The sequence below is a fragment of the Choloepus didactylus genome, chromosome 9 (genome assembly GCF_015220235.1).
Source record: "Choloepus didactylus isolate mChoDid1 chromosome 9, mChoDid1.pri, whole genome shotgun sequence".
NCBI classification, from domain to species: domain Eukaryota; kingdom Metazoa; phylum Chordata; class Mammalia; order Pilosa; family Megalonychidae; genus Choloepus; species Choloepus didactylus.
The window spans coordinates 113,342,160-113,367,057 of NC_051315.1; positions in this window are offsets into that span (position 1 = coordinate 113,342,160).

A 24,898-nucleotide genomic window follows, 5' to 3' on the forward strand; every position below is an offset into this window, starting at 1 on the left:
ACTAAATGGAATGCTTGGGAGGGGTTGGAATGGGAAGACTTATGCTATATATATGTTTCCACAATAGAAAGAAAGACAGTCTAAATAAATAATGACAATTAAATGCCATAGATGATCCTGGATGGGATCTAAGAATAGAGGAGAAAAGGCTCAAAAGGACACAATTGGGACATAAGAAAAAATGAATTATAGAATGCAAGTTTTATATCAATGTTAAAATAATTGAATTTCTTAACTACACTTAATGTGATTACATAAATGAATATTCTTGTTCATAGGAAATGTATATGTGAATTATATTATTTGTTTACGGATGTGCACAACTTGCCCTTATATGCTCAGAAGACAGAGCAATAGATGATGGATGATAGGGAGGGAGGGAGGGAAAGAAAGAAATGGTAAAATGACAAAATATTAAAGTTGGTAGATCTGGATATTGGTGGAGGGGGGTTGGGGTAGGCTGGAGTTCTGTGTATGGGGGTTTGTATTATTTTTACAACTGTCCTGTTTGAATTTATTTCAAAATAAAAATTAAAAAAAAAAGAAAAAGAACTTGGGTCAATTTGAGGTGACTATATTGGTCACTGATCATTCCACCCCTGGAATTTATTCTCCCTCTGGACTTCCAACCATGTGAACTAATTCTTCATTGCTTACGTCAGTTGGAAGTGGGTTTTCTGAAAACATAGTGGTGAGTGCATGAATCCTGGAGCAGACACTTGGGTTCAAATCTTAGCTCTGTCACTTACTAGCCTTGTGGCCTTTGGCAAGGTACTTAGCTTCTCTGTGTCTCAGTTTCCATGTTTGTAAATAGTACCCTACCTCATGTGGTTACTCTGAGGATCAAATGAGTTGACAGAGGCAAAGTGCATGGAATAGTCCCTATCTAGTAATGCAGCCACAACAATGTGTTGGTTATTATTATTATCATTACTATAACTGCTATTACTACTACCACTACTACTAATATTAATTGATTAGAATTGGAAACTTTTCATTCACTTACACATTCATTCATTAAGTATATTTTGAGTGACCACAGTATATATAGCTTTTTGATTGAGCTGAGATTTTAATACACATTTTTGCCTACCATTTTAACTCTTCCGTCCTTCCTTCCCTCCTTCCTCCCTCCGTCCCTCCCTCCCTCCTCCCTCCCTCTCACCTTCCTTCCTTCCTTCCTACCTTCCTTCCTACCTTCCTTCTTTCCTTCTTTCTATGGGATTATGATGTATATGCGTTCGTTGGGGGGATAATCAAGATAGATGGGAATTTTATGATTGATTTGTTTTCTATTGTTTATTAATTTTACAGAAGCATAGATTTTCTTTTTGGCCAAGTGGATCTAGTACAGATCAATAAAGACTTCATGAATATGATTGATTCCCAAACCGGTCATATGAAAATGCATTCTTTACCATTTAGAGCAAGTGAAGCCCCACAAATAAAAAAGCAGACGGTCTGGCTCTAAAGAACATTGAAAGGAATGGCAGAGGGAATTTTGGTTAATGAAATACATTTTGTGCTGATGTAATGTGTTATAAATGCAGGTAAGCTCACTCTCTTCCTTGGTAGGTGATCTTACTCCAAATGTACTTCCTATAGAGGGTCCCACAAAATATGCGGTTCCTTTTATCTGTAGCATCATCAAAGTGTCACTTTTTGGAGGCCTGGTGATTGACCACCTTGGAAGAAGCAGGGATGCTCCATGAATAGAAGCTTCCCCACCTTAACCAAAAACTCATTTTATCAGGGAATTCGAGCATTTAGCGTAAATGGTGCTAGGTAACTTAGTTTCAGTCGCTATCATATGACTTGCCAAATTTCCATGTTTTAAAGAAAATAATATAAGTTTTGTAAAGAAACTTCCTCTAGATTCCCATAAGAGATGTGGAAAACCATTATTGGACTAAGATTGCTCAATAGTAGGTGTGTTTGGTTTTGGGGGGCTGTGATGAAGCCATCTGAGTCCTGTGTACATGGTTTACACACCCTCTGCCTTTGTGAATAAGTTATTTGAACTGGATTTTCACATGCCTTAGCAGAAAGAGAATGTTATTTTTAGGGGGGAAAAGTGTTGCATTAGAACCTGGAAATCATGATCTCCTAAGCTCTGATTCCAGCTTCAGGATTTTTCATTATTCCTAAATGCCTGCCTATAGCCACTAAAGTGTTTGTGGCTAAGGTGGGTGCTGCAGTAATTGAATTCTTCCTTTATTTTCTGTGATGCTGGCGCAGTGGGTACACTATTAGGAAAACTGAATGAGATACCATCTGTTGCAGTGGCTACTACTGGGCAATTGGGACTCAATAATGGAAACCAAGAAATTCTTTCTTTTAAATTTACATTTATCAAGGAATTTTCTGTCTTCGAATGTAAAAATCTCATATTATGTTACAACTTTCTCACATTATGCTAGAGAAGCTAGATAAACCATTTATATGGAATTTCCTTTTTCTTTTTTTCCATGGGAAAGAAAGATTTCCCATTTCCTATCTTCCATTCAAATGGTTGAAAATAACCCTTAGGAAAACATGAATCTGTGGTGGTCCTTTTTTCCCTCAGATTCCTTGGAAACAGAAAGCATGTTTAATATTTGTCATACATTTTGTTGATCAGGTTTCTTTGCCTGGGAATAACTTGTTAGAGAGCTCCAAAAATGACTTTTAGGAATCAGGGACAATGCTGAAACTGATTAATTGATTCTGTTGATATGACCTGATGTTTAGCATCTTCTATCACATTCTGGGGGGGAAAAGCCATAAAATGATATTTTTAAGCAGCCAATTATTTAGTGCTTGCCATTTCCCCCTCATTGTGCTGAGCTTCTATCAGATGATATTTCATCCATGCCTCAAACAACTCTATGAGTTTTACTATTATTATTGGCTATTATTAACTACGATTAACTATTGTCACTACTATTATCATTAACATTTTAGAGATGAGGAAACTGAGACTTAGAGAGACAACCTGACTTACCCAAGTCTCTTAGCGACTAAATATTGGAGCCTGGATTTCCAAAGTCTATGAGGTCTTTAAAACAGTTTGAAGCTCCACTCCCCGTAATGTAAACAGTTAGTTATTTCTCTGGCCAATGTAAAACACTAAGGAAATGAACATACAGGGTTTTCCTTTTCCATTGGTTCTCTATCCTGGTTTCTTCTTATTCTACTTTGAGACTTGTTTTCTTTTTGAATAACTTGAACAACCTAAAGGAATCATCAGCACACATCTCCATACAGGGATGTGACTTAAATCTATAGCCTTTATATAATTGGGTTTATCTGCTTTGAAATTTTCAACCTCCCCAATGAATGTTTTGGAGATAAGTGATATTTTCATTCTTTGAAAATTAGTTCTAAATAAGTCAGGTAGGATTTCAATTATCCAATCAGCCCATTTTATCTGCAGATAAAGCAGATGCTTAAAGCTTAGCAGAGAAGATTTGAAATGGGAGTGAAGAGAGCTGTAGCAGCTTTGCTTCTCTTATAGGAGCCTGTGGGTGGTTTAAGAAAACATTAAGCAATGACAGAAGAGCAACGGACTTAAATGAGAAGACCTGGGTTCCAGTCATGACTTAACTACTGTATACCTAGCTGTGTAACTCTAGGCGTATTTCTTATCCTCCGTGAACCTGAATGTCATCATCTATAATATGCAATAATAGTAATTATTCAATAGAATTGTTCTGAGGGCTTAGTGAGGTACCCTAGGGTACAGTGGCTATTAGCAAGTATCTGGAACTTAATAAATACAATTGGATTCTGCACCTTGACACTTATATAAATTTGTGGGAAGATAACTGGTAACGCTTCTTCTCAAGATGCCATTTCTGGTCATTCCATTCAATTTGCCTATGTTTACCCTGAGTTATAGAGGAGAGGTGAAATGGGAGATGAAATGTGTTGTTGGTATTTAGTTGTGTTAAACTCACATTGCAGAAATTAGTTCTTCTTTAAGCACAGTGGTTAATAATAGTAACAACATCATCATCAACAGTATTATTGTTAATAAGGCCCAGATTACAAATTTTGACAGCCTGACAGGCTATTCTTATGATTTATGATTGGACCCATTATTCTCAGAGCAACAAACAGCTTTACCAGGTACCAGCAGAATCCTCTGAAAATCTATAGTCAAAGGAGCTAATTTTGCTTGATTTTAAGAAGATGGGGAATTGTGGAATTCCACCGTGTCTGTGGAATTCTCTTTGCAAAACTGTTCACTGCATCAGGTGTCTGATGGATGCTTGGTGATGACGGTGAACAAGTTGTCCCTTTGCACATGACAAATCAGATGGTGGGAGAGGAGCCCCACTTGCCACTTCCAAAGTACACAATGTGCAGTGGCTGGTCCATTTCCTTTACAAAAGAGGGAACTACTGTTTTTTAAATTATTTCCTTGAAGATTAAACAGGAACATCACACCTCAGGAAATTGGATATGGTTCATTCCAGAATAAAAATTATAAAACAAGCCCTACTGAGCCCAAACTTTTTCATTAATTCAGCAAGAACTGAATTCCCTAGAGACTTAAGTCTATATTCCAGCATTATAAGATCAGTGTTTTGTCAGCACCTTCTCCTGATCCTTTCTCTCACAACCTGGTAGATTACTTTAGAGTTCATGAATTGAAACTTCAAATTTTCCTTAATTAAATGAGATGCATGTGAAAACACTTAACACGGTCTGGATAGAACAGAGCTAATTAACTGTTAGTCTCCTTCCTTATTTTCATGTTTCCATCCTGTCTTCCTTGGATGTGGAAATTACATCAATATGCAACTGATTTTGAAAATGATTTGAAGATAAATTTTTAAAACAATGCTTTGAGCAAAGGCTAACGTAAAAACAACAAACAACTTCTTCCAGTCTATGAGCTATTTTAGTGAACCCACAAGATGCATTGGGTCACTTACGGCTTCCCAGTGAGTTGTCCTTAATTGGATCTCAATGAGGTTCCATTTTGTTCAATCAACACCTTAGAGAGAAAATTATTTATATCAATTTGTAGTCTATTTTTGCTGTTTGTTTTGATCATCCTGAGCTATACACAATTAGAAAATGTGTCTTTGATTGATGTAGAACATTCATAAAATCTAAGATTTAATTATACAACCTGACAAAACATATTTACTTTTATTTTTCTTCTCCTGAGAAGAATATTATGAGATATTTCTTTTCTTTTTATATCCAGGCTGGGAGCATCTTTTAGAATGAACAGAAAATATAAAAATGAAAATTGATAAATTTGTTTAAATTCCCTTCTTTCCTTCTTTCTTTTGTTCTTTTCTCCCTTCCTTCAGCTTGGTTCACTGTATGCTAAGAACCTGCAATAAAAAGGTAAAAATATATTAACTTTCAGTCTACTAGCAAAGATAAGGCAAGTTCTCACAGAGCAGTGACTAAAGAACTAATGTGTTAAAGGCCATAAGGAAAGGAAAAGATTATAAAGAAATAATTAAAGATTAACTGAGTGTCTGTTATGTGCCAATCACACTATTTTAGAAATTAAAAATATAAAAAATTGTAATTTAATATTACAACAACTGCACAATGTAATCATCTTTCCTCACATTTTATAGGCAAGGAAACTGAGGTACAATGCAGTTAAAAAAATTATCCAGAGTCCCATGGTTATGTGAATATAAACCCAGCTCTACTGTACCCCAAATTTATACTCCTTCTGCCACACTATGATACCTCCTGTATTAGTTTCCTATTGCTGCTATAACAAATTACTGCATACTGAATGGCTTAAAATGACACAGATTTATTATGTTAGTTCTAAAGGTCAGAAGTCTGAAATGATTCATTGGACTAAAACCAAGGAGTAGGCAGGGTTGCATTCTTCAAGCAATAGGGTTTGGGGCAATTTTCTTCTTTGGCTTATCTGAGTTTTTGAAATCTTCTAAACCCTTAGTAAGTACATATAACTATTTAAATTAGAAAAGAGTTACTAGAAATAAATCAATGCTGAAGGTTAAGAAGAGGCAGCTGTAAAACAGAACACTGCCTATGTGATGGGAAATAATCATGAAATCCTAACTGTAATAGTTATATATATTTCAACTTAGGGTTTCCCCAAATATCAATTAAAATTTTAGGGCCATGTGGACAGTGGTTGAGATAAACTGTAATGCAGTAAGGAGATGAATGCCTGGGAGCCAAACAAGTCTGGGAATGTTTATCCTTGTCCAGGTGATGGGCTAATTTCCAACTGAAGAATCTGAAAAGCATTCCCGAATCAGAACTCTTAGAATAAATCAGAAGGGATATGAGAGGTCATGAACCATATTCTTGGGGGGAGGGTACTGAAACCCTTAGCCAGAAGGGATTTATTACATTTTCAGAGACTTAAGAGATTCCCATATTAGTACCCATTTCCTATTTTAACTTTCACTTTTCCCAGGCATTGTTTCACACACACACATATATATATGAATTAAAGCCCATTTTAAAGGAAGTCCCACTCTAAGTAAATGAAAAATAGTGGGCAACCTCCATTAGACCACTATAAGATTGCTCTTTAGTCAGAAAAATCCCAGTTATTTTATCTTTTCAGTTAAGGTCTTACCTTTTAACCTTGTTTGTTCTGTGCCTGTCTCCTGACACTCTTCAAACTTTTCACACTTCCTCCATAGTTGAGGAGAAACTTCCTGGTTCTAGTCCCTTGGAAAACCTGTTCCACTATTATAAAAACATGGTTTATTGGAAAGATAGAGTAATAGCACCTAAATTTACATATCTCAGCATCACTGGGACTGGCCTGGAGTGGGTGCTTATAAATAGCATACAATTCATAAATGAATGGTTTATTTTAAAATCAGAGCACACTTATTGGTCCAAGGTCATCATGTCTTCAAATCAGATTCTTTATACCTTTTGGTTGTTACACTTTTCAAGACTGGTCCTTTCTCCTTCTGTGTTTCTTAGTTGATTGTTCTTCTTGCTGCTTCTCACCAATGAAACTCTCCTTCACTTATCCTTTTCACATTCAGTTCTCTTTATTTGTAGACATTCTTTCAATACACAGGGGCATTTAATCTTCCACTTCAAAATGCCAGCCACTCTAGATTTGTGTCATCTGTAAAGCCTAACGTTGTGCTAACTAACCCATCCTGTAGATCACGGGAGGAAACATGGAATACCAATAGGCTCAATTCAAAGTCGAGAAGAAATCCACGAGAGATGCTCCCACTCCGCCCCTTACATTGACACCAATCTATTGATTATCCTTCCGAGTACAGCCTCTGCAATAACACAGTGGATTACTCCTGCTATCTATCAAGTATTGTGGTCTCCCAAGGAACCACATGTGATGCATTAAAGTAGTTTATTGGCATAGAACCCCTCCAGTCTCAGGAAAACAGGACATTTTACACAATAAATAGGTGGTAAATCACATTTTAAAAAATTGAATTATTTTCAAATTCTCTTAGGTACTGTTTAGAAGAGACTTATAAAAAAGCCTATTGTCAAATGAAAAATCTGTAAGAAAAGTTAATAATTAGCCTCTAGTGTATTTCTTTGAGACTGACTGTTTTGCAGCATATTTTCTCAAAGGAGATTGCCTTTACTCATTTCTCCCTTCCCATAAGTTTTATAAATTCTGTTTGGGTTAGTAGCTCTTGGAGCCTTATATGGGTATCTGAAGATTAATGACTCAACTGTAGTGCTCCTTTGCTGGTGCCCTGGGCTAGCCCCTTTGAGCTCACAGAGTTGAGTGCCTTGAAGAAAAATGGTCGTCTATCCAAATCATTCATTACCAAACCTGGTGCTTTCCAGTTTGCTTCGGTTTCTCATATGATGATGGTTTAAATATAGTATGGCATGAGAAGTTGCTTGTAAGATTAGTTCTAATTCTGTGCACTGCTTCTGAAAAACAGAAACTGTCTGGGCGTGTTCCAGTGAAGCGGGGTGGAAGCATGATGGATTTATAGTTCTTATTTGACACTTATTTAAGGAAGCCATCTTTGTGCACATTGGTAAGCCCAGGGATAGACTTTGGGAAACTTATGAATCCCTGAGATTGCGGTCAACATTTTTTGAGTATGTGTCCCCCACCCAAAAGTTTTCTCAGACCCTGAAAGGGTCAAATAACTAAGTAACATTAAGAACTATGTTATCAATATCTTTAGTCTTTTGCCCCTTACTCTTAGACTTTCTATTTGATATGCCTTTTAAAAATAACATAATTTTGAAAGTTTAAATTTTTTAGTAATCAGAGGGATGCAAAAATATTGATGAGGTATTATATTTTAGTTTTCACACTGACGAAAATTGTAAGAATGAAATTCCTCAGTGTTGACAAAGACGTAGGAAAACAGCCACTCATATTCTGCTGGTGGGAGTTTATACTCTGGGTGGCAATTTGGCAAAAGTCCTAAAATCTGCATATGATTGGACTAGCAATTCTATTTTGAGGAATTTATCCTAAGGGAAAGAATTGGACTAAGATGTTTATCTAAAGATGTTTTAGACAGTCTTTTTTTATAATAGTAGGAAGTTTATAATTGTGCATTAAGAAGGATTCAAGTCAGTTATGGTACCCTCATAAAGCGGATTTCTAAAAAATAATATACTTGTACATTTATCAATTTGGAAAGATATTTATACTATGGTAAGGGCTGGTTACACAATAATGTGGAGTATTGACTAGAAACTATATTTGTGAGGCACAAATGGGAAAATAGTCTAAAAAATACATGCTGAAAAGCTAGACACTAAAATATGTGTGTTTACACTTGAATAATTAGATTTTAGGTGATTTTTCTTTTTGCCTATTTTCCAAATATTTTATCAACAAACATATTAACATAAATTATAAATGTATATGAATTGCTTTGGTGAATTGTATCCCTCAAAAAAAAAAAAAAAAACAAAATCCTAACCCCTTGACCTGTGAATGTGACCCTATTTAGAAATAGGGTCTTTGAAAATGTTATTAATGAAGATGAGGTCAAACTGGTTTAGGGTGAGTCCCAATCCGATATGACTGGTGTCCTTTGAAGAAGAGAAAATTTGGACATGGGGACAGAAAGGATGGCCAAGTGAAAACTGAGCAGAGAATGAAGCCCAAGGATTGCCAGCAAAGCACCAGAAACCAGAAGATGCACAGAACAGATTCTTCCCTAAAGCCTTCAGAGAAGCATGGCCCTGCCAACACCTTAATTTTGGACCTGTAGCCTCCAGAACTGTGAGAGAAGAGATTCCTATTGTTTTAAGAGACCTAGTTGCCTACTTTGTTATGGCAGCCATAGAAAACTAAGGCAGTAATAAAATAATATACATTTATAAAAACCTCAATGAAAGAACGTAAGTATTTTGCGAACAGCCGGGAAGCATACGATGACATAATGGGTACAATTTTGTCTTCTCATGGTAGTCACTAATCAGCCACTTACTTAGCTATTGATTTGTAGAAAGAAGAACATTTCTTTCTGAAGAGATTGATTCATGTGTGTATTTGTGTTTGGGTGTAGAAATGTCACCTTCTCTATGCTGTGAATAAGATCTCTATATGCTTCACTAAAGGTGAGGAGGACAAGTGTTTTTTGTTTGTTTGTTTGTTAGTTTGTTTTTTATAGGTCATTTTCCTCCTGTCTGTGACCCCCAGACCAAGGCTGAGAACTTGTGTAACTGAGTTAACGCTTGATTGACCTGGGCAAATAATAAGAGTCAAGGATTTACTTTTTCCTTCATTCAATGATTTTATGGCACTTACTAGGTTCCAGGCACTGCTCTAACAACTTTAAAATATGAACTCTTCAATCCTCTACACCACCCTAAGAATGAAGGATCATTATTATCTCTGTTTTACAGATGAAGGAACAAATGACTCACAGGTCAATTAACTTGCCCAAGGTCACATAGCTGGTGAGTATGAGTGAACACTTACCCTCAAAGTTGACAACTACAGTGACATATGTAACGGGAAACCAGAAAGAACTTGGGTGTCTTCCAGTAGGGAAGGGTTAAAACAAATGATGATGGATCTTCATAGTGAAATTCCATGCCGCCACCAAAATGTTTTGGATCAACTTTTAATGATGTGGGAAAATGTTTCCAATAAAATATACATCAAAGAAGTAAGATATATAGCAGAACATATTAGTGCCATGATTTTATGCAAAAATAGCTAAATATATGGCAAAGGAAAAAAATAAGGCAAATGAGTAAATATAACCAAATGTTAATGGCAACTACTTCAGGAGGGGTAAGATTGGTCATGATTTTATTTTCAGTCACTTTCTGTTTTTCCAAAATGAGTAGAGTGAACAATATTGCTTTAAATCTAAGAGTTAGGAAACTTGTGATTTTTCTTCTTCCTGCTACTATCTAGCAAGAGAAGTAAAACACCTAAGGAGAAATGGCACTAGAACTTGAAATTAGTAGGCATGATCTCTGATTCAGTGATGGTACCAATATGTGTGATCCTGAGCAAAAATCTTGGGGACACTGACTACCAGTGAACTTATGATTGGTCAACAAGTCCTGCCAGAACTCCAGTTTCTGGGGAACATGCATTCTTTCCTTCCTCCAGTGCTGAGAGTCTCTGCTAGGCTTCTCACTTTGTAGAACTGTCAAAATCAAAAGGTACTAAGAAGGGTGTATTAATTGAAAAGGGCTGGAGTGAAGAGTAAATGACCATGTAAACAGAGTGCTTTGGGCTTTGCTGGGAAAATTTCAATCAACAAAAGTGTACAGTTCTACACTCTGTAAAATATTAAATATTAATTCATCTCATTGCCTTTCTTATCTGTCCAAAACTCTTATGCCTACAAGTAAAGCACAATGTTTTAGAGTGAAGTGCAACACATTCAAGAAATTTCCAGTAAGACATTCGAGGTACTTTTCTTTAGCCAGAAGCACAGACAGCTGAAAATAGCAAAACAAAAAGTGTGTCTTTTGCCTAAAAGACAGGAAATGGAAGCTGACCTGGGGACTGAGATGTGGGGAGATTGCTCTGCTCTCCAGCTGTGATGGGGAATTTGGAAGGGATATTTTAGGCACACTGCATGGTTAAAAGACACAGCCAAGATTGTATATGTGTATGTGCATGTGTGAGCTCACTATGAAAGCTGACTAATGAGAACATGATAACACTGGAACACTGGACCCAGGGGATGAATGGAACTGGGATAGCCAGTGTAACCCTGCAGGGAAGGGTGACTCCTTGTTTGTCCCCAGGTGGAGAGGAAACTATTGGCAGGGCAGTGGCAGTGAGCTCAGGTGATGAGTCCATCTCATTTCTAGAGAGGGAAAGAACCAGGTTTCTGGGTTGGCAGGTTTTGCTGACATTGCATAGGGCACATGCATAATCCATCAGCCCATGAAGGCCATTCCGACAGGTTCAACAGCAACACTCTAAGGCACCTATTTCCCTTGCCTGGCACTTGTCTCTTTTTAATCCTGTCTACACTGATTTGTCTCTCCAATTTTCCTTACTCTCAGGCATACTGGATTAATCGTCATTCATGAACTCTTTAATTCTGTCCCTTTCAAGTTGAAAACGAATTGGCTTCTTGGCTAATCAAGCAGGTTTTTTGACTTGCTCTTCTCACGGCACTAGCAACCACAATGGATCCCTTGGATTGAGTAGGCATTCCTTAAAGTCTTGGATTTATCATGAAAGAAAGACTGGCGAGGAAGGAACAGGACACTTGTAGAGTGATTTGGTGTGAGAGCTATTAAAGGAAAGTGGCTTCATTTTGTAGCTTAAGTTCTTGAAATGGTGCCAGCTGCCATTGTGGGACATTGTGGGCTACCCCTTCATGCATTCTTCCAGTTTAATTTAAACTTGTTGATGCTTTGTAAAGATTATTCTTTCTCCTTTCCCTCCCGTCTTTTCCTGCAAGAACCCCTCCCACAAATTGATAGCCTCAGCTAAGCAGAAGATGTTAAAACTTTGGCCTCAGTTTCAATATTCAGTACTCAACATTAACACCCTGATAAGTATTTACTCTTAGAAGTTCTGCTGACTTTGAATTAATAACAATTACCACAAAGTTTGACAATACCCTCTGTTGGGGATTTAATCATGTCCCCCACAAGACATGTTCAAGTCTCCCCCCAGATCTGTGACTGTGAACTCCTGTAAATAGGATCTTCAAAGACCCTATTAGGACGAGGCCACATAGAATCAGGGTGGGCCTTAATACTATATGACTGGAGTCCTTGTAAGTAAAGGAATCTGAGATATGGGAATAGAAGCCACAGAAGATGGAAGAAGATAGATCTCCATGTGACAGAGGCAGAGTTTGATTGCCAGCAAGCCACCACCAGAATGCTACAGCCCGCAGAGAAAGTGTAGTCTGCCGACATCTCAACTTTGGTTTTTTAGCCTCCAGAAGTCTGAGACAATAAATTCCTCTTGTTTAAGCCAACTAGTCTGTGCTATTTGTCATGGCAGCCCTGATAAACTAAGATACCCTTCCACCTCCATCAAATGTTCTCAGACTCATTCTGCAGTTCATTCTCCCAGGAATCCAGACATGAGGACCCAGAATTGCCTTCATCTCTTCTTTCCTTTTCCTTCTGATAAGGCTTTTATACTCTTCTTTTGACATACTTCATTTCTGCATTAATGTAACATAGTCTACCTAAACCAATAATTAAGGTACTTATAAGAGTCCTTGTCTTATTAATTTTCACATGTATATGTGTCATTTAGGTATTATGAAGTTATATTAATTAACCTTTTTTAATACAATGTACCAGAATCTCTGATATTTTCTCATTCCTTCTTGAAACATATTCATTGCTACCAATGGCCTGCAAATGTTCATAGTTGATTGTTTTCCACTAGCAACTTGTATTTGTTCCCAAGCCTATTGATGCCTCTTATGCTTGCTATTATGATTATGTTGACCAGTGAAATATGAGTGTTCCAGTTTGCTAATGCTGCCATTATGCAAAATACCAGAAATGGATTGGCTTTCATAAAGGGGATTTATTCGGTTACAAATAACCTAAGTTCTAAGGCCATACAGGTGTCCAAACTAAGGCACTAAGAAGAGGACGTCTTCAGTGAAGGAAGGCTGATGGTGTCAGAATACCTCTGTTTGCTGGGAAGGCATGTGGCCGGCATCTGCTGATCCTTTGCTACTGGGTTCTGGTTTCAAAATGGCTTTCTCCAAAAAGTCTCTAGGCTTGTCTCTCTTAGCTTCTTTAGCTCCTGTGCATCTAAGTGTCTAGGTTCTTTTCTTAGCTTCTCTGGAACAAACTCTGGGCTGTCATCTCCAAACGTCTCCAAACATCTCTCAGCATCTCTGTATGCTCCAGCTCCAGAGCTTTCTTAATTACTCAAGTGAACTAATTAAGACCCACTCTGAATGGAAGGGTCCACACCTCCATGGAAATAATTTAATCAGAGTTTCCACCCTAATCAACAGAATAATCAGTCTGGCCCCACAAGATTGCATTAAAGAATATGGCTTTTCTGGGGGATGTAATATATACAAACCGGCACAATAAACCACCACCAAAAAATGAGCTGTTATTTTGAAAACTCAGTTGAATAGTTTTGAAAAACTTGAAAACAATGAGTTGCTGAAAAAAAATGCTCTTTTGACTTGAAATGAATGTATAAGATAAAAGTTGGTATGTATCTCTTTAATGATTCACTGCTTTAGCTAACTTTTTCAATTAATTAAACAACTATTCACTCTGACCATATGGATCAGAAGGCTTCTAGTGTGTGCCTTGTTTCTGTGACCTTGAGATGGCATGTAGTACAATGAGTGATTCAGAGCATGGTTTCTGGCATTGCCTACATTCAAATCCTGTCTCTACTTCTAACTGTGCTTGAGTTTCTTCATCTGTAAAATGGTGATAATGATAATTTCACTTATTATGAGGATGATATGAATTAATTAAAATAATGTACTGAAATAGTGCCTGACATACAGTAAACACTCAGTAAGTGCTATTTTTGTGTTAAAGTGAGAAATGAGGACCATTAAGACTGAAAACTTATCTGGAAGGGAATTTAAGTTTATTACTTTCCTATGGTTGTCATACTATTCAACCCACTAAAGTTCACACTCTGTCTCACAAAATTCATGCCTGAGCCATGTGCAGAATATCTTTATCCCAACCCAACATCCCCAAAGTCTTAACCCATTCCAGCATTAACTCTAAACTTAAAATTTTATATAAATATCATCACTTCAAAAAGTTCCAAATCTCATCTAAATCATCCATTCAGGGGCAAAACTCTGCTTTATCGGTGGACCTGTGAAACTGGAAACAAGTTATAGGCTTCCAGAATACCATGGTGGGACAGGCAATGGAGTGACGTTCCCATTCCAAGAGAGAAAATGGAAGTAGAAAAGGGACTGCTGGTCTAGGGCAAATCCGAAATCCAGAGGGACAAATCACAGCCTCCACCCTCCGGGCCCTTCTGCGTGGTGCGTACTCCAGGCATGCAGGGACAGCTGCGTCCTCTCCATGCACTTACTGCCTGTAGAATGTTGGAAGCCTGACACCCTTCCTTCATTTTGTTCCATCTCTGAACCTGCAGTCCAAGCTAGTAGTGTTTCATTTGGTACACCATTCTCAAAAATCTTGTTGGTCTCCCATGCCATTTGTGGGGATCCAAGCCATCTTACAAGAGACTCCTCCACAGGTCTTTCCTGGACAACATCATCTATATCCTTGGCTTTTGCTGACCAGGTTGATTGAATCTATTAGTTACAAGCCTAGTCTCTCCAACAAAGGTTGTCCAGACACAACGTTGGTGTTCTCTCCAGAGCATGTTTTCTTAACTCTTGTTATCTGGATAGGCTGAGAATAATCCAAACAATCAAGTGCTGGTTTCTTCTTGCTTAAAAGTTCCTTCCTCAATTTATCTCTTTCATCTTGCATTTTATCACAAGCAGCAAGGAGAAACCAGGTTGTACCCTCCACAGTTTGTTTGGAATTGTCCTCAGATTAAAATCCAATTTCATCACTTACAGGTTCTACCTTTCAGCTAAGTATCTGTCATTTTCTAGCAAGGATCACCTTTCTTCCAGTATCTGAAAACATGCTTGTCATTTCCTACTGAGGCCTCACCAGAAGCACCTTTAACATACATATTCTACCAACAGTTTCTTTAAGGCAATTTAGGCTTTTCTATCATGCACCACAAAATTCTTCTAGCCTCTGACAATTACCCAATCTCACAACCACATCCACAGTTTTAGGTGTTTTTTACAGCAGTACCCTACCTCCCGGTACCAAAATTTGAATTAGTTTCCTAGGGCTACCATAACAAATCACCACAACCTAGGTAATTTAAAACAACAGACATTTATTCTCTTCCAGTTCTGGAGACAAGGAATCCAAAGTTAAAATGGAGGCAGGGCCATGCTCCTTCCACATGCCTCAGGGAAGAACTCGTCCTTGCTTCTCCAGCTTCTTGTGGCTCCTGGTGTTCTTAGCTTGTAGCTGCATCACTTCACTCTGTGCCTCTCTCTTCACATGGTGTTCTCTCTATGTTTCCTTTCTGTTTCTGTATCACCAAATCCCTCTCCTTAAAAGTACACCAGTCATTGGATTTAGGAACCACTCTAATCCATTATGACTTCATCTTAAATTGATTACAGTTCCAAAGACCCTCCAAATAAGGTCACATTCACAGGTGCCAGCTGGATGTGAATTTGTTGGGAACACTACTAAACCCACTACATTAAGTAATACCCTTGATGTCATACGATTTGCAAAGTAAAGAGCCACGTCAGCCACTTTTCTGAAAAAAGACAAAAAGAGAAGATAATTCTAGTTGTTGGAATTAATAATAATATCTATAATATTGTCTATATTATAATATTATAGATACTATAATAATAATACTGTCCATATAAATAAGACCACTATCCCTGAATGGATAATTTAGATGAGATTTGGAACTTTTTGAGTTGATGATAATAATTCAATAGTAATACTATATAAATACTAATAGTATCTAAAATACTATCTATATAATTAATGATAGGAGTATTGATTTTAATGGTGCATTAATAACTCTTGAGCATTTGACTTTTTTATTTAATCCATTAGAATTAGAATCAGGTCCTCAGATCTAGACCTAGCTTTGCCACAAACTATTGAATGACCCCTGGCCAGTCACATTCTCTTTCTGGATCATCACAGGTTCCTCTTTTGTCATCTGAAGGTAATAGTATCCACCTGTTTGCTTCATAGAGTATAGGGTAGTGAGGGTACAGAGAGGTAAGTAAGAGAAAATAGATCAGGGAGAGGCCGGGGACTTGGAGTTAGAATCAAGTGAATATGTAACGTATGTAAAAGAGTTTTCTGTATGGAGGCTTTTTGGATGGCAAAAATTTAAGACATTCATTTTTTTAGAGGCCACGTACCTGTTCATGACTTGAGCTCTGTGTGTTCTGCGATTCACATTTATTGTATGAAAAGGAATGGTTTGGGGCTTAATGACAGGATACGTGGCAGGAAAAAAGATAGGGGTGGTCAGCATGGGATCCGGACTTGTTCTGCAACTCTCTGTGGAAAAGTTTATGCACAGAATGGCTCTTCAGCTACCCTGGGCTGGAATTGCTTCGGATTTAAAGGTGTTGAGAAGCTTGGCTGCCCATTGTTCAAATAAGGTACATGTCAGTGATGTCAACACAGTGTGTTGAGGAGATGTCACATCTGTCTGCAATTGGCTACTTCTCAATAGGAGAAACACTGCTGGAAGCCTGGAGACCAGATGTTGCTTTCAATCAAATAGAGGTCAAGCAGTTTTAGATGAAGAATGTCTGCACCTCCTCGTGCAATGTGATTTCAGTGGAATCATAATTGTTTTAGCTCATGTTCCCATTTGTCCTAGTGTATGACATTGCAGTCACCAGAATAGAGCAACCAAAACAGTGGTCCTTGGTCCAAGGTGTGTGAAGGCATCAGAGTAGTGAGATTTCTATTCTTGTGGTCACATGACTCATATCACGACCTGAACTTTTCTACTGTAGGCATTGCAGGAGTCTGGAAACATCACTTATCCTCGCTAGGCTTCAGTTTCTTAAACTGAGTAATGAGAGCAGTTTCCTATGATGGTTTTTGTTATTTCTTCCAGGATGAACTTTCTGTAATTATTTAGATATAAGGGAAGCCTGGCCTTGACTAAGCCTTGGGACAGCCACCTGGAAAATCAGTACATGGATGTTTCCGAGGTGGAAAGATTTTTGGGTATTTCCTACTAGTTCATATGGGGAAAAGAGGTTAAAGCAGCTGGTCGGAAGCATGTCCTGGGCCAGAGCAAAAAATGACTGATTGTAAACTTGATTTCAAAGGGCTCTCTAATTAAATCTCTTAGGTACAGTAAAATATCTCATCCCTTGGCTAACCCTGTATGCTGGGGGGATGTAAGGAATTAGTGTACATTTCAGGTGGGCTTGCTTCTTTCATACTTTTAAAGGTTTTATGTTAGGGTGACAGTAAAACAGTTTCTTGCCAATTCAGTTTCATGCCGGTAAATACGTATAAATTGAGCACCTACTCAATTTCAAAGAACTTCTTTTCTAAGAGCTGCTATTCAGGGATGGATAGGGTACTCTGAAGGGGGAATGGTTTGACCTACTCCTGAAGTACTCTTTCGTGTTGAGTGCATCTCCTGGCTTCTCTCTAAGTTGTAACTCAATCTCCATCAGTGAAGGTAAACTTGGGAAGAATAACTGACTGATTATTACTATGTAGAAGAACTGTGTTTCTCCCTAGAAGTCTGCCTCCCTGCAGAGAGCATTTGCTCTGAGTTGCATTGTTCTGCATGGCCTTTTGATGCTAGCTGACAACAGGAGGAGATGGGCTAAAGTTTTCAGGGCATAATTTCAAAATCCTCCAAAATTTTTTGCTTTGGCAAGAAGTGACCCTGAGAAACTGAAACAAGAGAATGGAATTTGGGGAGCAAATTATAGTGGTGGCAAGGCTTTTGGCCCTGGATTTTAATGTGAGGGCTGAGCCTTTTGACTTTGGCTATTTGTGGAGGTTTATAATAATCCAGGTGAGTTTTTATAGTTACGGAGTTGGAGTTAACTGCTGTGACCCAGGCGATAGTCTTTAAGACAGCCATGCAGTTTTTTGACCTTGGTGAACAACAGTGGTTTCTGGAGGTTTTGTCCACAGGCAAGAGGCTATTTTTATGGGGGTGAACAGCATGTGTGGGGAACATTAACCAGGGCCCCCAGGTCCTTGTGAGCACTAAGATCTGGTTGATACAGGCAAAACTGACACAAACATCTCATTGTAGAGAGAAGGGAATCTTCCCCAGGCTCTTAGGCATTGGTGGGAGGAACAATATTAGCAGCACTTAAGGGACAAGGCAACTGAGTTCCTTGCGTTCTACAAAACACTGGGGAAGTTCTCGATTCAAATTCTTAGTTCTAGGCCAGGGAAGATGGTACGAGGCTGGGGACTTTAAATTCCATTTTGTTGTCAGGAGTAAGGAGGAAACTGTGGAGAGACCAGTATTTGAATTCATGCAAATAGTCCAAAGGCTGGAAAGTAGACATTTTTCAAAGAACTCCTGGGTGAATTTCAAGGTGTTTCAGCTTTCATAGGGGGACATGTATCCTGAAAGAACATGCCAGAAAAATGTATGTAATTCACATCAGAAGAAGCTGGTGTCTTGAGAAAAACATGACAGAAGGGATGGACTTTGCTAGGGTCCAGAAAGCCCAGGCATGAAAGTAGCAGTAGAGTTTCAGTTTAGGAATCTGCTGAGAGGAATGTTTCAGCTGGAACAAATATGAGAATGAGGTCAAAATCTACCCTGGGAGGCAGATTTCTAGGGGCAAAGCAATTCCTTCAAAAAAAAGGCATAAAAGTGACTCATGTTGCAAAGACTGCACATCCCTGGTCACCAGAGGCTGGCCACTGTGATTAGATAGAATTCAAAGGCAGCCCAGCACTGGGATGCCAGAGTGAAGGAGGAAATCAAGAGTTGTGGGGAACAGGGTGAAAAATATCACCCCTTCATGGGTAGGTATCTCTTAACTGAGTTAGTGTCACAGGTCATGGACTTAGGGCAACTGATATAGCCACACATTGGCTAAAACCCAGAATGTTCTGCTATGTCCTTCTTCACTCAGATACCAAAGAGTTACTGCCCTCGTCTTTGACAACACCAAGTGCTGGTTCTCTGGACATAATTTTGTCTGGGGCAATTACTTTAGGGTCTTGGTATTGGCTTTCTCCAACTTTGGTGGGTGGATTTTCTTGTCAGTCCTATTAACTCTTTGGATGTTTTAAAACATGAGGCTTATCAAAGCTTAGCATTGAGCTAATACGACTGCGAAGGTCTCAAATAAACCACTCCCATTCCCACAGTCAGGCAGCAGCTGCTAATGGGAACTAGTGGGTCCCCAGGGGTGGAGACAGAGCAGAAAGAGAAGTGAGCTTTAATTCTGTTGGACTTAACTTAAGAATATTAAATTTGGACATTAATTCCTTTGGACTTTAACTAACTTGGGGATTTAATCTTTAAGCCTCATTGTCTTCCTGGAAATTTAAAAATGCACAGAGGCTTCTCAAATTTTAGGCCTCTCCATAATAGCATTAATAATGTTAATAATTAATGATCTTGGAATGCTATTAATGGAATGCATTCTTGTATTTCATTATTGGTGTACCCTAATATGGTCATTTAATATTATTGTTGGGCCACTGAATACTATGTTGAATGAGGTGGCTGCATGCCATTTGGGTGGGAAGTAGAAAATAGAAAGCAAATTTTTAGTCTTAAGAAGAATGTGACTTTGGAGTTGATTTTTTTTTTTTATTAGAGATGTTGTGGGTTATAGAACAATCATGCATAAATACAGGATTCCCATATACCATCCTAACATTAAAACCTGGCATTGGTGTGGAACATTTGTTACAACTGATAAAAGCACATTTTTATAATTGTGCTATTAATTATAGTCTAGGATTTAACCTAAGGTTTATGGTTGTGATATGTAGATCCATGGATTTTTAAATTTTTTTTTGTTCTAGTACCATGCATGCAGTCTAAAATCTCCCCTTTTAAGCACATTCAAATATATAATTCAGTGCTGTTAATTACATTCACAATGTTGTACTTCCATCACATCACCACCATCTAATATCAAAATGTTTTCATTGTCCCAAATAAAAACTCTGTACAATTTAAGCAATAACTCCCTTTTCCTTATCCTAACCTGGTCCCTGGTAACCTATATTCTAGATTCAGATTTTATGACTTTGCTTTTTCTAATCATTTCATATCGATGAGACCATACAATATTTTCATTTTGTGTTTGGCTTATTTCACTCAGCATGATATATTCAAGGTTCATCCATGTTGTCTCATGCATCAGCACTTCATTTCTATTTACAGCTGAATAATATTCCATTGTGTGGGTATACCGCATTTTGTTTATCCATTCATTGGTTGATCAACACCTGGGTTACATCCGTCTTTTGGCAACTGTGAATAATGCTACTATGAACATCAATGTGCAAACATTTGTGTGAGTCCCTGCTTTCAGTTTTTTGGGTGTATACCTAGTAGTGGGATTGCCAGGTCATATGATAATTCTATAATTTGCTTTCTGAGAAACTACTAAACTGTCTTCCATTGCAGCTGCAACATTTTACATTCCCACCAATAATGAATGAGTATTCCTGTTTCTCCCACATCCTTTCCGACACTTGCAATTTCCCATTTTTTAAATAGTAGCCACTCTAGGGTGTGTGTGAAATGGTATCTCATTGTGGTTTTGATTTGCATTTCTTTAATGACTAACAAAGTTGAGCATCTTTTCATGTGCTTTTTGGCTATTCATGTATCTTCTTTGGAGAAATATCTATTCAAGTTTCTGCCCATTTTTTAATTGGGTTGTTTATTTTTTACTTGTTGAGTTGAAAGATTTCTTTATATATTCTGGATATCAAACCCTTATCAGATTTGTAGTTTCCAAGTATTATCTCCCACTGTGTAGGTTGTTGTTTTACTTCCATGATAAAGTCCTTTGAGGCACAAGAGTTTTTGATTTTGATGAGGTCCATTTATCTATTTTTGTTGTTGTTGTTGCTTGTGCTTTGGGTTTACAGTCTAAGAGACCATTACCTAACACAAGGTCCTGAAGATGCTTGCCTACATTTTCTTCTGGGACTTTTATAGTTCTGGCTCTTATATTTAGGTCTTTGGTCCATTTTTAGTTTATTTTTGTATATGGTGTGAGATAGGGGTCCAGCTTCATTCTTTTGCCTATGGAGATACAATTTTCTCAGCAACATTTGTTGAAGAGTCTTTGCCCACTGTCAGATATCAGTTGGCCATAAATGTGAGGGTTGATTTCTGAGCTCTCAATTCAATTCCATTGGTTTATATGTCTGTTCTTGTGCCAGTATCTTGCTGCTTTGATTACTATTGCTTTGTAATAAGTTTTGAGATTGGGAAGTTTGGTTCTTCCAAACTTGTTCTTCTTTTTCAAGATGGCTTTGGCTATTCAGGGCCCCTACCCTTCCATATAAATTTAATGATTGGCTTTACCATTTCTGCAAAGAAGTTTGTTGGAATTTTTAAAGCGCTTTATTGAGATATAGTCACATACCACACAATTCATTTGAAGTGTATAATCAATAGCTTTTAGTATAACCACAGAGTTGTGCATTTACCACCACAATCAATTTTAGAGCATTTTCATTACTCCAAAAAGAAAAACCCCATTCACCTTTACAGACACCCCTCAATCTCTCTATCCTGACCCAGCCTTACATAACCACTAATCTATTTCTGTCTCTATAGATTTATTTACATTTTATATAAATGGAATCATACTACATGCAGTATTTTGTTTCTTGTTTCTTTCACTTAGCATTTTTAAAAATTATTATCATTTTTTAGTTAGAGAAGTTGTAGGTTTATGGAAAAGTCATGTGAAAATACAATGCTCCCATACACCCCCCCCATTATTGACACTTTGCATTAGTGTGGTACCTTTGTTACAAATGATGAAAGAATATTGAAATAGTACTATTAACTATAGTCCATAGTTTACATTAGATGTGTTTTTCCCATACATCTTCCCATTAGTAACACCTTGTAATAGTGTCATAAGTTTGTTATAAAGCATAAAAGAACATTCTTATACTTGTACTATTAACCCCAGTCCATTGTCCACACAGTGTTCACTGTTTTAAACAGTCCCTTCTTTTATCTTCTAACTTTCATCCTAGTTACATACAAGACCCAAAACTTCCCCTTTCAAACAAATTCACATACATAGTTCACCACTATTAATTACACTTACAGTAATGTGCTACTATCATCACCATCCATTTCCAAACCGTTACAAGCAGCCTAAATGGAAATTCTTTCCAAATTAAGCATCATCTCCCTATTCTTTTGATTGGCATTGTGTTAAATCTGTAAATTACTTTGGGTAGAATTGACATCTTAATGATATTTAGTCTTCCAATCCATGGACACGTAATATGGTTCCATTTATTTAGGTCTTCTTTGATTTCTTGCAGCAGTTTTTTGCAGTTTTCTTTGTACAAGTCATTTACATCCTTGGTTAGGTTTATTCATAAATATTTGATTCTTTTAGTTGCTATTGTAAATGAATATTTTTTCCTGATTTCTTCTTCAGATTGTTCATTGATTATGTATAGAAACAGTACCTATTTTTGAGTATTGTTCTCGTACCCTGCCACTTTGCTGAATTCATGTATTAGCTTTAGGAACTTTGTTGTGGATTTTTCAGGATTTTCTGTATATAGGATCATGTCATCTGCCAATAGGTAACATTTTACTTCTTACTTTCCAATTTAGATGCTCTTTATTTATTTTTATTTTTTTTCCCCTAATTTCTCTGGCAAGACCCTCCAGTACAATGTAGAAAACAGTGATAACAGTAGGCATCTTTGTCTTGTTCCTGAACTTAGAAGGAAAGTTTTCAGTCTTTCACCATTAAGTATGATGCTTGCTGTGGGTTTTTCATGTATGCCATTTATCATGTTGAAGAAGTTTCCTTCTATGCCTTGTTTTCTAAGTGTTTTTATCAACGAATGGTATTATATTTTGTCAAATGCCTTTTCTGCATCAATTGATAAGATCATGTGTTTTTTTTCCTTCATTTTATTAATGTGGTGTATTACTTAACTGATTTTCTTGTGTTGAGCCATCATTGCATAGCTGGGATAAATCCCATTTGGTTATGGCATATCATTCTAATGTGCTGTTGGATTCGGTTTGCTAGTATTTTGTTGAGGATTTTTGCATCTATATTCATAAGGGATATTGGTCTGTAATTTTCTTTTCTTATGGTATCTTTTTCTGGCTTTGGTATGAGGGTGATCTTGGCCTTGTAAAATGAATTAGGGAGTGTTCCTCCTCTTCTATTTCTTGGATGAGTTTGAACAGAATTGGTATTATTTCTTCTTGGAATTCTCCTGTGAAGCCATCTAGTCCTGGGCTTTTCTTTATTGGAGAATGTTTGATAACTGATTCACTCTCTTTACCAGGTATTGATTTGCTGAGATCTTCTATTTCTTCTTGTGTCAATGTAGCTAGTTTGTGTGTCTCTAGGAATTTGCCCATTTTATCTAGGTTATGTAGTTTTTGGTGTACAGTCATACATAGCATCCTCTTCTAGTCCTTTTTATTTCAGTGGGATTAGTGGTAATGTCCCTCTTTTAAATTCTGATTTTAGTTATTTGTGTCCTTTCTCTTTTTTTCTTCATCAGTCTAGCTAAAGGTTTGTTGATTTTATTAATCTTTTCAAAGAACCAACTTTTTGTTTTATTGAGTCTATATATTTTTTGTTCTTTATTTCATTTATCTATGCTCTATTCTTTGTTATTTCCTTCCTTCTGCTCATTTTGGGTTTAGTTTGCTGTTCTTTTTCTACTTCTACCAGCTTTGAGTTTAGGCCTCTGATCTGAAATATTTCTTCTTTTTTAATGTAAGTATTTAGGGCTATAAATTTCCCTCTCATCTCTGCCTTGGCTATATCTCATATGTTTTGGTAAGTTGTGTTTCATTTTCATTTGCTTCAAGATATTTCTTAATTTCCCATGTGATTTATTTTTTGACCCATTGGTTGTTTAAGGGTATGTTGTTAATTTCCATATATTTGAGAATTTTTCATTGCTCCCTCTGTTATTGATTTTCAGCTCTATTCCATTGTGGTAGAAGATACATTGTTTGACTTCAATATTTTGTAATTTATTAAGGCTAATGTTTTGTGATCTAACATATGGTCTATCCTGGAGAATGACCCATGTGCAGTAGAGAAGAATGTGTATTCTGCTGCTCTTGGGTGAATTGTTCTATATATATCTGTTAGGTCTAGTTGGCTTAGAGTATCATTCAAGTCTTGTATTTACATATTGAACTTCTGATTAGCTATTCTATGCCTTATTGATAGTGGTGTACTAAGGTTTCCTACTATTAATGTAGAACCATCTCTTTCTCCCTTTAAACTGTCAGCATTTCTTTCTTATATTGTGGGGCTCTGATGTTAAGTGAATATATATTTATAACTGTCAAGTCTTCTTATTGAACTGATCCCTTTATTAGTATATAGTAACATTCTTTGTCTTTTGTAACAAATTTTTAATTAAAGTACATTTTATCTGATATTAGTACAGTTACCTAAGTTCTCTAGTTACTACTTGCATGATATATATTTCCATCCTTTCACTTTTAACCTACTTATGTATTTGAATTTAATTGAGTCTCTTGTAAACAGCATATAGTAGGGTCATGCTTTTTTATCCATTTTGCCAATCTCTCTGTCTTTTGACTACAAAGTTTAATCCATTTACATTTAAAGACACTACTGATAATGCAGAAATTTATTTTGTCGTTTTGCTTTTTAGTCTTTGTAGGTCTTATACATTTTTGATGCCCGATTCTTCCATTATT